Here is a 12124-nt window from a genome sequence, read left to right on the forward strand (position 1 = left end):
TATTAAACAAGGTGTGCTAACTGATGTTACATTTCCCACAGTGCATTTCCAGAATGCCACCTCCCTGGCCCACATATTTGTAAAGATATCACATATTAATCCTTACTGAAATTCAATCTTAAATTACAATAAAGTGACAGTGACACTAACGGTTATATATACTGTTGGTGTGTAATTTATGTGGACGCATCGCACCATCAAGTAGATGACTATCCAAATCACTCTAATGCAGAACATCAGCAACATGTTACATTTGTATTTTGGGTACTACCCTCTGAAAGTACTGCACAATGAAGTTGAGACCTCATTTATGTACCACTAAAATGTGGCACGCACCTGGGTTTGTCCAGCGGGTCAGGGAAACCTCAATCTTTGATGTCCACAGTGAGTCAGGACTTGGCCTGATTTCTGCATTTAAGTGTATCCATGATGTTGTGAAGGCATTGGGGTTGATATTAATATCCTGACCAGAGAGGAGAGTGCCATTTTATGGACAGCCACTAACACCCTTCTAGTAGCAACATAAGTTGCAAGGAGAGCACCCATAAAAATCCTAGTCAAGCTCATTTAGCCTTAGTAACTTAGCAGAGATAGCTTCAGTAACTTAGCAGAGACAGGGTACCTGTTTGTATGGTTTCCAGATACAGATCTGTGTCTGTCTGTAACTAGTTCTAATCACAGGTTTGGTCTGTTTTGGTCTTTGGTCTGTCATTGATGGGGTGATGTATCAATATAAATCACATATCAATTACACAACAACACTATATATAGCCTTTAGTGTCGCTGTCACTTTGTTATTGTAACTTAAGATTGAATTTCAGTAAAGATTAATGTGATCCCTTTAACAAAAACGCATTTCCAGAATACCACAGACCCGGCCTACATATTGTTTATGTAGGCCGGGTCTGTGGTATTCTGGAAATGCATTTTTGCCATATCAGTTAGCTGAACTGTGACATTAGTTAGCACAAATTCAATACACCTGTTGTGTTTAATAAATATAGAGTATACTTTACTTGTAATTATAATGACCAAGTTAGTTGAAATAGCAATTATGTGTACTGTAAGTGCACTACACTAAGTGAGCATTTGTTTGCACAACTTGACATTACAGACAAATTTTACAGTGTAGTACAAACTTCAGCAATTCAAGTATAGTTTACTTGATTGTTCACTTTTCTACCTCAAAATGAAGTAACACTCATTTTACGCAAGTAATCTCAACAAAAGACAAAACCTGAATTCTACTTACTAGAACATTTTAAGTAAAACTATTATGTTTTACAGTGTGGAAATATAATTTGTTACTGTTTTAAGTTACAAGTTGTGTGCTTAATGCTATCATATCTGGCATATACTGTGAGGCTTCATTGTTTAACACTACCCTTGAATTATGTATATGAATTTCTTCGAATTTCATTGAATTTCAATTCTACTTCCTTTAATTCAAATTCGAATTGTAATTCTACATCCTGTTTTTGACCTTAATTCAAATTCAATTCAAATTCAAGAATTGAATTGGAATTTAGGAGTCATTCTCAATTCAATTCTGAATTGTGCACAAGCCTGAAAGGCATGTAGCTATATGTGAGAATTTGTTTAGAATTGAATCACTTTTAAGGAAGAAATAAAGCACTCTTTCAATAATCTGTAAGCATACCAGGAATTTCAGCTATGTGCAAAAATCCCAACACTTTTTTCAACACCTTGTCCTCTCCTTGACTCACTTTGCTCATTTTCTGTCCTACACACACACACACACACACATACTCATGCACACACACACACACACACTTGTGTCTCCCTTGTGGCACAGCTGGAACAGCGATATGGTTGACTTTCATAATGACAGTACCGTGTTCCATCTTGTTGTCGCCTCCTCGGAAGGCCCATTATGGGTCCTGTCCAAAAGCCTGAAGGACAGGATTGTGTGTGTGTGTGTGTGTGTGTGTGTGTGTGTGTGTGTGTGTAGGTGTGTGTGTGTGTGTGTGTGTGTGTGTGTGTGTGTGTGTGTGTGTGTGTGTGTGTGTGTGCATGAGTATGTGTGTGTGTGTATGTGTGTATTTGTGTGTGTGTGTGCACGGGTTTGTGTTCCACACTCATGTGTGTGTATATGAGTGTGTGTGTGTGTATGTGTGTGTGTGTGTGTGTGTGTGTGTGTGTGTGTGTGTGTGTGTGTGTGTGTGCATGAGAGAGGGTGGTGATGACAGCCACTACTACGGTACAGTCCCCCAGCGGACGCCACCTTTAATTACTCCCCCTGCACGGCATATGCTGCTGCCCTTTTCAGCAGTGACCCTAACCCTCCTCAGTAACAAGGAGAGAGAGAGAGAGAGAGAGATGGAGGCTCCCCCTCGTCTACCACTGTGCCTCGGTGTCCCTCGGCTCGCCTTGTTACACATCACAAGCACCGCAACACGTTCTGGAAGCTTTTATGCCTCCACTTTTAGCCACGCATGCACACATCTTCCCCAGCAGGCGAAAGAAACAGACATGCTTGATTTGGTTATTGCTAACGTGGAGTACATGCTGCACTTCAGTCGGCTTCCTCGCTGTTGGTACTACTATAAATGGTTTCCCTCGCAAAATAGCCACGGCCACAGTTTCCACAGACCGGGGAGAGACTCATTTATGAACCGTGCATTTGCCACACACATATCCCCATATGGTATATACAATGCAGCCACGTGGAAGTAAGTTAGCCATACCCTGTTCTGAAGCTCTGTCTATTGTACATTTCCCATGGTTGCCTCTCTTGCACATATGTAACTGTATGTATAAGAAAGCCAGCCATGCTAGAGCGCACCACCGGAGGCCCCCCCGAGTCCCCCTTATGGAGAATGCTTTTTGCACCATGTTTTAGGGGAGTAAGCAACAAACAATCAACGCCCACTTGGAGTCTGCTTGCACTGTTAATTCTGCACTCCTGCTTTGTGTGTGTGTGTGTGTTTGTGTGTGTGTGTGTGTGTGTGTGTGTGTGTGTGTGCATGTGTGTGTGTGGGTGTGAGAGAGAGAGAGAGAGAAAGAGAGAAGGGGGCATATTTACATTCTTCAAAGAGCCACAAAATTAGAATGCAGGAATGGTGTAAATCATAGACTGTATATATAGAACAGTCTATGGTGTAAACTAGATGTACCGCATAGCGGTACAAAATATGACCGCCGCTCAGTCCTGTACATCCGTTCCGCGAAAATAAATCACACTTCAATTTGTCTCCATATTTTACTCCATCCCCCACTCTTGAAACTTTGTGTATGCTTGTTTGGCATGCCTGAGTGTGTGTGTCTTGCTGCACAGAAAGTAGCCTACTGGTGCTGAAAAGGTGAATAGATTGTAGAATAGCCAAGGAAGATGTAGCATTGTTATAAAACCTTTAAAATCTCTAAACAATCACAAGTAGGGCAGTTCATCACAGTTCATCCATTGCAACTGGATTGATGAAAGGTCACTTACACCTGTAGGCTACATTGTATTTGGGAAAAGCAAAAGGTATCAGCATAATGTTATTTATTTATTTATTTATTTTTTGTGTATTTATAAACAAAAACATCTCTGTCAGTTCCATGCCGCTTTCAACAGCTATCAAAAAAAAACAAAGGTCCTTTTTGGATGGATGGATTTTTTTGAGAATGTTTCTTCTTCTACATAAGATTTTAGTCATCTTTAGTTCATGTAATACTTTATTGTCAATGCACAAATTAAGTAACAGTAGTCTGAAACGTTATTGTTAATGCACAAATTAAGTAACAGTAGCCTAGTCTGAAACGAAATGCTGTTTTACATCTAACCAGTGGTGCAAATAACTGACATGTCCAAATGGGCCTTGATGAAATCGCCGCTAGACTGTTCATACACATTTTCCGGCCAAAGTTGAAGAGCTTTTGTCCGTTATTGTTCGTGCAAATATAGGCTGATTCATGTTCCCTTGCATTGTGTAACTGAGGCCCATGGCTAGTCTGGCTTTCATCAGACCAAGCTCAATCTTTTAAGAAATCAAAAAATAAATAGCGGGCAGATCAGGCTGGGTTCACCCAGCCTAGTCCATAGGCACCCGATATTGTTTAATTTTTCCGATTGAGATATACACGCCTGGCTATTCTAAATGCAAAAAATGCATCAGGGAGTTATGGCAAAACGGTAACTAACAAACTAGATCCTAATAGAAAGCTGTTAGCTTCCCTAAGCTACAGGTAGGATTATAAGGTAGGCCTATTTACAACATAAATTGTCAATAGGCTATGCTGACGACACAAATAAAATCTCCTTTGAAACCAATGGCTTACGCCTTTACAGTATCAAAGCGGACTTAAACTCCCATATCGTGGCTTAAAAATTGTAATAACATTCAAGCAGCTCCATGAGTCAAGGAAAGCGCGAATGAAGTAGCCACTTCTAGATGGGACCCACTACACAGTAGCTTAAGGTGTGTTGCTAAAGCAGCCATAATGAAATGAAGGTGTCATTGTTTGGATACTTCACACACACGTGCTTTTTAATTTCACAAGACTACAACTACCAAGCTGTAATCAAAGCACATCGATTCCCCTCTCACACCATGCACGCACTTAAAACAAAATGAACAGGCGTCTCAGGCATGTATAGGCAAAACTGTATCAGACCGGTGTAACGTTGGTAAATCTTCCATTGCACAGAATGATTTTGTAGCACGTGCAATAAATGACAGTCGAAAGATACAAACAGTGCTGCTATCAATTTGCTTGGTATAACCGCATTTATAGTTTTCTACAAATGCAATCAATCAAATGCCTCCATCACTCAACTAACGCTAACGGTAACATTACCTAGGTCCTTATTGATATTACAAGATTAACGTACCTGCAGTAAAAACCAAGCATGTCCGATAAACATCCTCAGATTTATTTCGGCTTCAAGAAGAAATGGGAATTACACTTCATGTGAACATCGTCCTATCCTTATTAGATGTCCGCTGCGTAAATTACAGTCCTTGTAGGAAGCGCCCATTGTTTTTCCAACCCACTTTTAACTTCCAACAAAATTACGCCTCACTGCAACAAAAGCCATCTAGTGGACAAACGACTACTTATCGCCAATACTGAAAATGCAGCCATGATGATGATGATGAATATTTATTTTGGCTTTTTTTAATCCAACTGAATTTGTAATTATGTATCGGCCGCTCTAATACCGATAGTATGTGGGTGCCTGTGTGTGTGCATGTGTATATGTGTGCACCGCCATTTACAGGCCAATGAGTGTACAGTCACTAAATGTACACATAACCTAATTTTTTAGACCCCCATGGATGAAATTCTACGAAACTTGGCATACCCCAGAGAATGCCAGGTCAATCATACAAATACAATTTGGTGCAGTTCTGAACATCTTAACTGAAGATAGGGGCAATTAAAGCAGAATAATATTGCATTTTCATTTTTTTACCGGGGTGGGGGTGCAAATCACAAATGAGTGATTATGAGCCAGGTTGATGTGGGCCCTTGAGACCAACATACCATAAAAAAGATTCTTCATCCTCAGTGCCACGGTTCAGGTAGTTATTTAGGAAAAACTGTTTTTTTTTTTTCGGGGGTCCAGCCGAAGGTGCTGGTGGTGGTCCCCGGGGTGGTAAATTAAATTTTTCCGTAAAAGTCTAGTGGGGCTACATACCCACCAAATTTCATGTACCCGGTGGTTCGGTGTCCCGGTATCAATGACCAAAAATTCAGGGAGTAGATGACGGAAAAAATTTTGAATTATGTGCATGTGTGCGTGTACAAATTTATGTTTATGTGTGTGGGTGTGTGTGTGTGTGTATGTGCGCTGCTTGTGTGTTTGCCTCATGATGTGTGTTTGTGCATGTGCATGCATGCGCTCATATGTCTACTGTGTGAGTATGTGTCATAATGTATGATTACTGTAAATGTATGTGTGTGCGTGTGTATCTGTTTATGCACATGTGTGCACATGGAATGGGTTAACATGACCCCCTGGAGGCAAACATAATGGAAAAAAATTGGTCATCCTAGGCCCTACAGTTATCAGGATATTCACAGAGAACTGTGTCTGCCCTACCCTCCTTCGGGGGTCCAGTCCAGCGGGGGCTACAGATCAAAAAACGAAGAATGACGGTTCCATGCTATCCATGTGGGGGTACATGCCCACCAAGTTTTGTGTACCCGGTCTTTCAGTGTCCCGAATCCTTGTTGGTGTACGCCACTAAATGTACACATAAATTATTTTATTGTAAGGCCCCCATGAACGAAAGTACACAAAACTTGGCATGCATTCGAGGGTGTCCTAATGATCCTACACTTTTAATTTCGTGCAGTTTTGACCTTGTCAGCCAGAGATATTGTGATGAAAACACCTAATTTTTTGCTTTTTAATTTTTAACTAGGTGGCGCTATACATGAAATAAGTGGTAATGGGATGGGTTGACATGCCCCCTTAAGACCAACATACATAAAAAAGGTGGACCTCCTAGGCCCTACGGTTCTCGAGATATTCACAGAAAACTGTCTCCGCCACCTACAGGCCAGTTGGTGTATAGTAATATAAATTAATTTATTGTGTGGCCCCCCATGAACGGAATTCCACAAAACTTGGCGTGCATACAGAGGGTGTCATAATGATCCTACAATTCCAATTTCGTGCAGTTTTGACTATGTTAGGTCACAGATACCTTCAATTACAACACCTCATTTTTACTTTTTTTTTGTTTAACTAGGTGGCTTATACATGAAATGAGTGGTTATGGAATGGGTTGACATGGCCCCTTGAGATCAACATACAAAAAAAAAAATGGTCTTCCTAAACCCTACAGTTTTCGAGATATTCACAGAAAACTGTGTCTGCCCTACCCTCCTTTCGGGGGGTCCAGTCCAGCGGGGGCTACAGATCAAAACGAAAAAAACGATGGTTCCATGCTATCCATGTGGGGTTACATGCCCACCAAGTTTCGACGGACGCTTCCTACAAGGACTGTAATTTACCGCATACGGCATCGCTGCAGTGAGACGAATTTTGCAGCTTAACATCTAATAAGGATAGGGACGATGTTCACATGAAGTGTAATTCCCATTTCTTCTTGAAGCGAAATAAATCTGAGGATGTTTATCGGACATGCTTGGTTTTTTACTTCAGGTAATGCTAATCTTGTAATATCAATAAGGACCTAGGTAATGTTACCGCATGCTTGGTTGAGTGATGGAGGCATTTGATTGATTGCATTTGTAGAAAACTATAAATGCGGTTATACCAAGCAAATTGATAGCAGCACTGTTTGTATCTTTCGACTGTCATTTATTGCACGTGCTACAAAATCATTCTGTGCAATGGAAGATTTACCAATGTTACAATCGGGTCTGATACAGTTTTGCCTATACATCGCGTGAGACTGAGACGCCTGTTTATTTTGTTTTCAGTGCGTGCAGGGTGTGAGAGGGGAATCGATGTGCTTTGATTACAGCTTGGTAGTTGTAGTCTGTGAAATTAAAAAGCACGTGTGTGTGAAGTATCCAAACAATGACACCTTCATTTCATTATGGCTGCTTTAGCAACACACCTTAAGCTACTGTGTAGTGGGTCCCATTTAGAAGTGGCTACTTCATTCGCGCTTTCCTTGACTCATGGAGCTGCATTAATGTTATTACAACTTTTCGCCACGATATGACAGTTTAAGTCCGCTTGATACTGTAAGGCGTAAACCATTGGTTTCCAAAGGAGATTTTATTTGTGTCGCCAGCATTGCCTATTGACAATTTATGTTGTAAATAGGCCTACCTTATAATCCTACCTGTAGCTTAGGGAAGCTAACAGCTTTCTATTAGGATCTAGTTTGTTAGTTACCGTTTTGTCATAACTCCCTGATGCATTTTTGCATTTAGAATAGCCAGAGCGTGTATATCTCAATCGGAAAATTAAACAATATCGGGTGCCTATGGACTAGGCTGGGTGAACCCAGCCTGATCTGCCCGCTATTTATTTTTTGATTTCTTAAATTTTTGATTGCTTGGTCTGATGAAAGCCAGACTAGCCATGGACCTCAGTTACACAATGCAAGGGAACATGAATCAGCCTATATTTGCACGAACAATAACGAACAAAAGCTCTTCAACTTTGGCCCGTTAAAATGTGTATGAACAGTCTAGCGACGCATTTCATCAAGGCCCATTTGGACATGTCAGTTATTTGCACCACTGGTTAGATGTAAAACAGCATTTCGTTTCAGACTAGGCTACTGTTACTTAATTTGTGCATTAACAATAACGTTTCAGACTACTATTACTTAATTTGTGCATTGACAATAAAGTATTACATGAACTAAAGATGACTAAAATCTAAAACTAAATAAATAAATAAATAACATTATGCTGATACCTTTTGCTTTTCCCAAATACAATGTAGCCTACAGGTGTAAGTGACCTTTCATCAATCCAGTTGCAATGGATGAACTGTGATGAACTGCCCTACTTGTGATTGTTTAGAGATTTGAAAGGTTTTATAACAATGCTACATCTTCTTTGGCTATTCTACAATCTATTCACCTTTTCAGCACCAGTAGGCTACTTTCTGTGCAGCCGCACACACACACTCAGGCATGCCAAACAAGCATACACAAAAGTTTCAAGAGTGGGGGATGGAGTAAAATATGGAGACAAATTGAAGTGTGATTTATTTTCGCTGAACAGATGTACAGGACTGAGCGGCGGTCATATTTTGTACCGCTATGCGGTACATCTAGTTATATTTAAACTGCTATTTGCACGGTAAAGTATTTTAATATTTGTCTTTATTTAATTTTAGATGGCTGCCTACTTCCATATACTATATTACATATATATTATTTCAAGGTGCTCCACCAAGAATATGTATATGTTTATGTATCTACAGGTATAAGAATCTATGTGTATCTTTTCTTAATTTGCTTATTTTTTGTTTAATTTTATTTTCTTATTAGCTATATTTCTCCTTCATTAAAGAGTTATTTCAGCTGCTCCTTCAAGGAGAAAAGGAGGAAAACCTCTCTCTGAGTAATACAGGTGCATCAGACAGTGAAGCAAGCAGCCCCAGAAATATGAATCCTTTTTTCCCTCTCGCTCAAATCAGGGGGAATGTTTTCAGCTCCAAATCTCTGCTGCCTTAACCTCTCACCCTCATTTTCCCTCCACCTCACTGGCCCATCAATACCATATCAAGGTCCCAAATTACACACATGAAGAAGCGTCCACCTGAGATTCGCCAAGCACTCCATCCACCCCCCACCCCCACCCCCACCCCTATGCCCCCACACTGTTGGCTAATGCACTGCCCTCTCATGCAAAACGCATCAGAGCACAAGTGTGGCCCAAGTGGCTGCCCCGGGCCCGGGAATCAGCATATGGTGTGCTGAACAGTGACAGGAAGGGATGTGTCCATGCTTTCTGTGTGAGATTTCTGGTCCCCATTCAGCTCCGGCACGTGAGCCGCACGAACGTGGTGAGAATATAACAAATCAAAGATCAACTGAGACAGCTGATAAACTCTTTAAGTTGGTAACGTTGGCAACGTCTCCTGTGTACCACAGAAGTTACAAGAGTGTTCATGGATATTTATGAGTGTCTCGATGACAAAGCTTTTTTCTGTATCGGTTCAGGTTTAAGCATGTGTTAATATTCACGAGCATGTGTAAATGCCTGAACTGCATTATTAAAAACTGTAAGAACTGTTCAGAAGTGAACTTGTGTAGGCTATTCAACACCGTAAGGTGCTTCACAGCTCACAGCATGGTGAAATATATGACACATCTTCTGTTGTCTTCCCTTTGAAGTGATAAAAAGTGTCAGGTAGGAGAGATGGAAGAATGAACCACACACCATAACACTCCATTTGATTTTTATTTCTTTACAGAGTCATCCCAAGGTCAAAGTTCCTTTGAGACACACTGCTTCATGGTTCTTCTTGAAAAATGAGAAGCAATAGTCCCTCAACACTCTTCTGAAAAATAACAGATAGGGAGAGAGAGAGAGAGAGAGCAAAAGTGATATCAGACAAAAAAAAGAAATATGAGTTTTCAGCCTATTTCCCCCTCTCTCGGCCTCTGAGGCTTTGATGTGTATACGAACTGATAAATATTTTAGCCTGGATTTGATGCGGCATTTTCCATAAGATGCTTCCATCTGTTTCCCTCTGTGGAGACAGGCTGCTCTAAAGGACTCCTTGAGAAGGGGTAAGAGGAGATGTGACAGCAAGCCTTCATCTTCGCCTCTCATCTTTCCTGATTAAAGCGAAGCTATTACCCACTAATGCACAGATAGGAGAGCTTGTTAAATGCACAGATAGTGAAGCTTAAGAAGCATCTATTTATCTGTTGTAGCCATCTTTTTGCTCACATAGTGCAAAGAGGGCTTGGACTACGAGTTGGAGTGTTGGCAGTGTTCTGGCCGATATATGGACTGAATGTAAAAGAAGTATGATATTTTAAGGGATGTTCCAAATGCAGTTTGGAGAATTTGGCAATGCTCCCTAGACAACTAGGTTATTAGCAAAGGTGCATGTTGCTTATGTTAAAGGGACACCAGGCAAGCCTGATGCTTTTTCTCTACGAAACTCCCCCTCGCTCGGTCTGAAGCTTTTTTCCTTTTCTTTGCATCTTCCATCAAGGGTTTTCGCTGCTTCTTCACTGGCTCTGCCATTATACACACGTTTGCAACAATCGCTAGAGTTTCGTTAGCCTGCCTCTGTGCTGTATGCAGTATGTAAACTGATCCTGCTTCGGTCGGCGGGTAGGATACACCGAACTTGCAAGTGGGATATTCTTCTTACAGGCAGTAGGGGCGGGCGAGAGAGTCTTCATTCGCCCTGTAATGAGTCATTTAACCATATACCAACTTACGAAGATGATTAATTAACACGAAAACGTTGCCTGGTGTCCCTTTAAATAAATCAGGATAGGTATACTAAATAGCTGTGGTGGAATTTCTATGTGACTTAATGTGAGACAACCTTGTTTGTTAGGGTAAGATGTCTCAAGATCATGTTTTCTGCCATTTGGGTCCTCTGTTCACAGTGGTAGGACCCAACGTGATGAAGACCATGGAGCGACTGGTTTTGGAGATACTCGGACCCCAGGTACGCCATGCACTAGACCCGCTACAGTTCGCATACCGGGAGAAAGTGGGCGTGGACGATGCCATCACTTATCTCCTACATAGGACGCATTCCCACATGGACAAGGGGAAAAGTACTGTGAGAATCATGTTCTTTGACTTCTACAGTGCTTTTAACATCATCCAAACCCTCAGACTGGGTGACAAGCTCCTGCAGATGGGTGTGGATACTCACCTAGTATCCTGGATGGCAGACTACCTGACAGAGCGGCCACAGTTCGTCAGACTGAAGAACCGCCTCTCTGACACTGTGATCAGCAGCACTGGAGCTCCACAGGGAACAGTGCTCTCTCCAGTCCTGTTCACCCTGTACACGTCTGACTTCTGCTACAACTCAGAGTCATGCCACATGCCGAAGTTTTTGGACGATACTGCAATTGTGGGGTGCATCAGAGATGGACAGGAGGAAGAATGCAGGAGCCTGGCGGAGGATTTTGTACAATGGTGCAAACTCAACCACCTACAACTCAAGACTGCTAAGACCAAGGAGATGGTAATGGATTCCCAGAGGTCTAAGCCTGCTCTGCTGCCAGTCACCATTGAGGGGGTCGATGTGGAGGTGGTAAACACTTACAAGTATCTGGGGATACACCTGGACAATGAACTGGACTGGTCAGTCAACACTGAAGCACTCTACAAGAAAGGGCAGAGCAGGCTGTACTTCCTGAGGAGGCTGTGGTCCTTCAACATCTGCAGCAAGCTCCTCTGGATGTTTTACCAGTCTGTTGTTGCTAGTGTTCTCTTCTATGCTGTGGTATGCTGGGGAGGAAGCACTAAGAAGAGGGATGCTGGGTGACTAGACTGGCTGGTAAGTGTGGCAAGTGGTAGGTTAGCTCTCTATTGAGACATGTCGACTACGCCATCTGAGGCCCTGCCCCTCAGAATATTCAATCAATTGGACTATAACTTGTTACATGAAGCCCAACCAGGCAACAGGTTCGTGGTCACAGACAACCAGAGGCGTGGTTCCAAAAATAAACTCTGTCTTTATTTACAT

This window comes from Alosa alosa, chromosome 6 (assembly GCF_017589495.1).
Source record: "Alosa alosa isolate M-15738 ecotype Scorff River chromosome 6, AALO_Geno_1.1, whole genome shotgun sequence".
Taxonomy (NCBI): Eukaryota; Metazoa; Chordata; class Actinopteri; order Clupeiformes; family Clupeidae; genus Alosa; species Alosa alosa.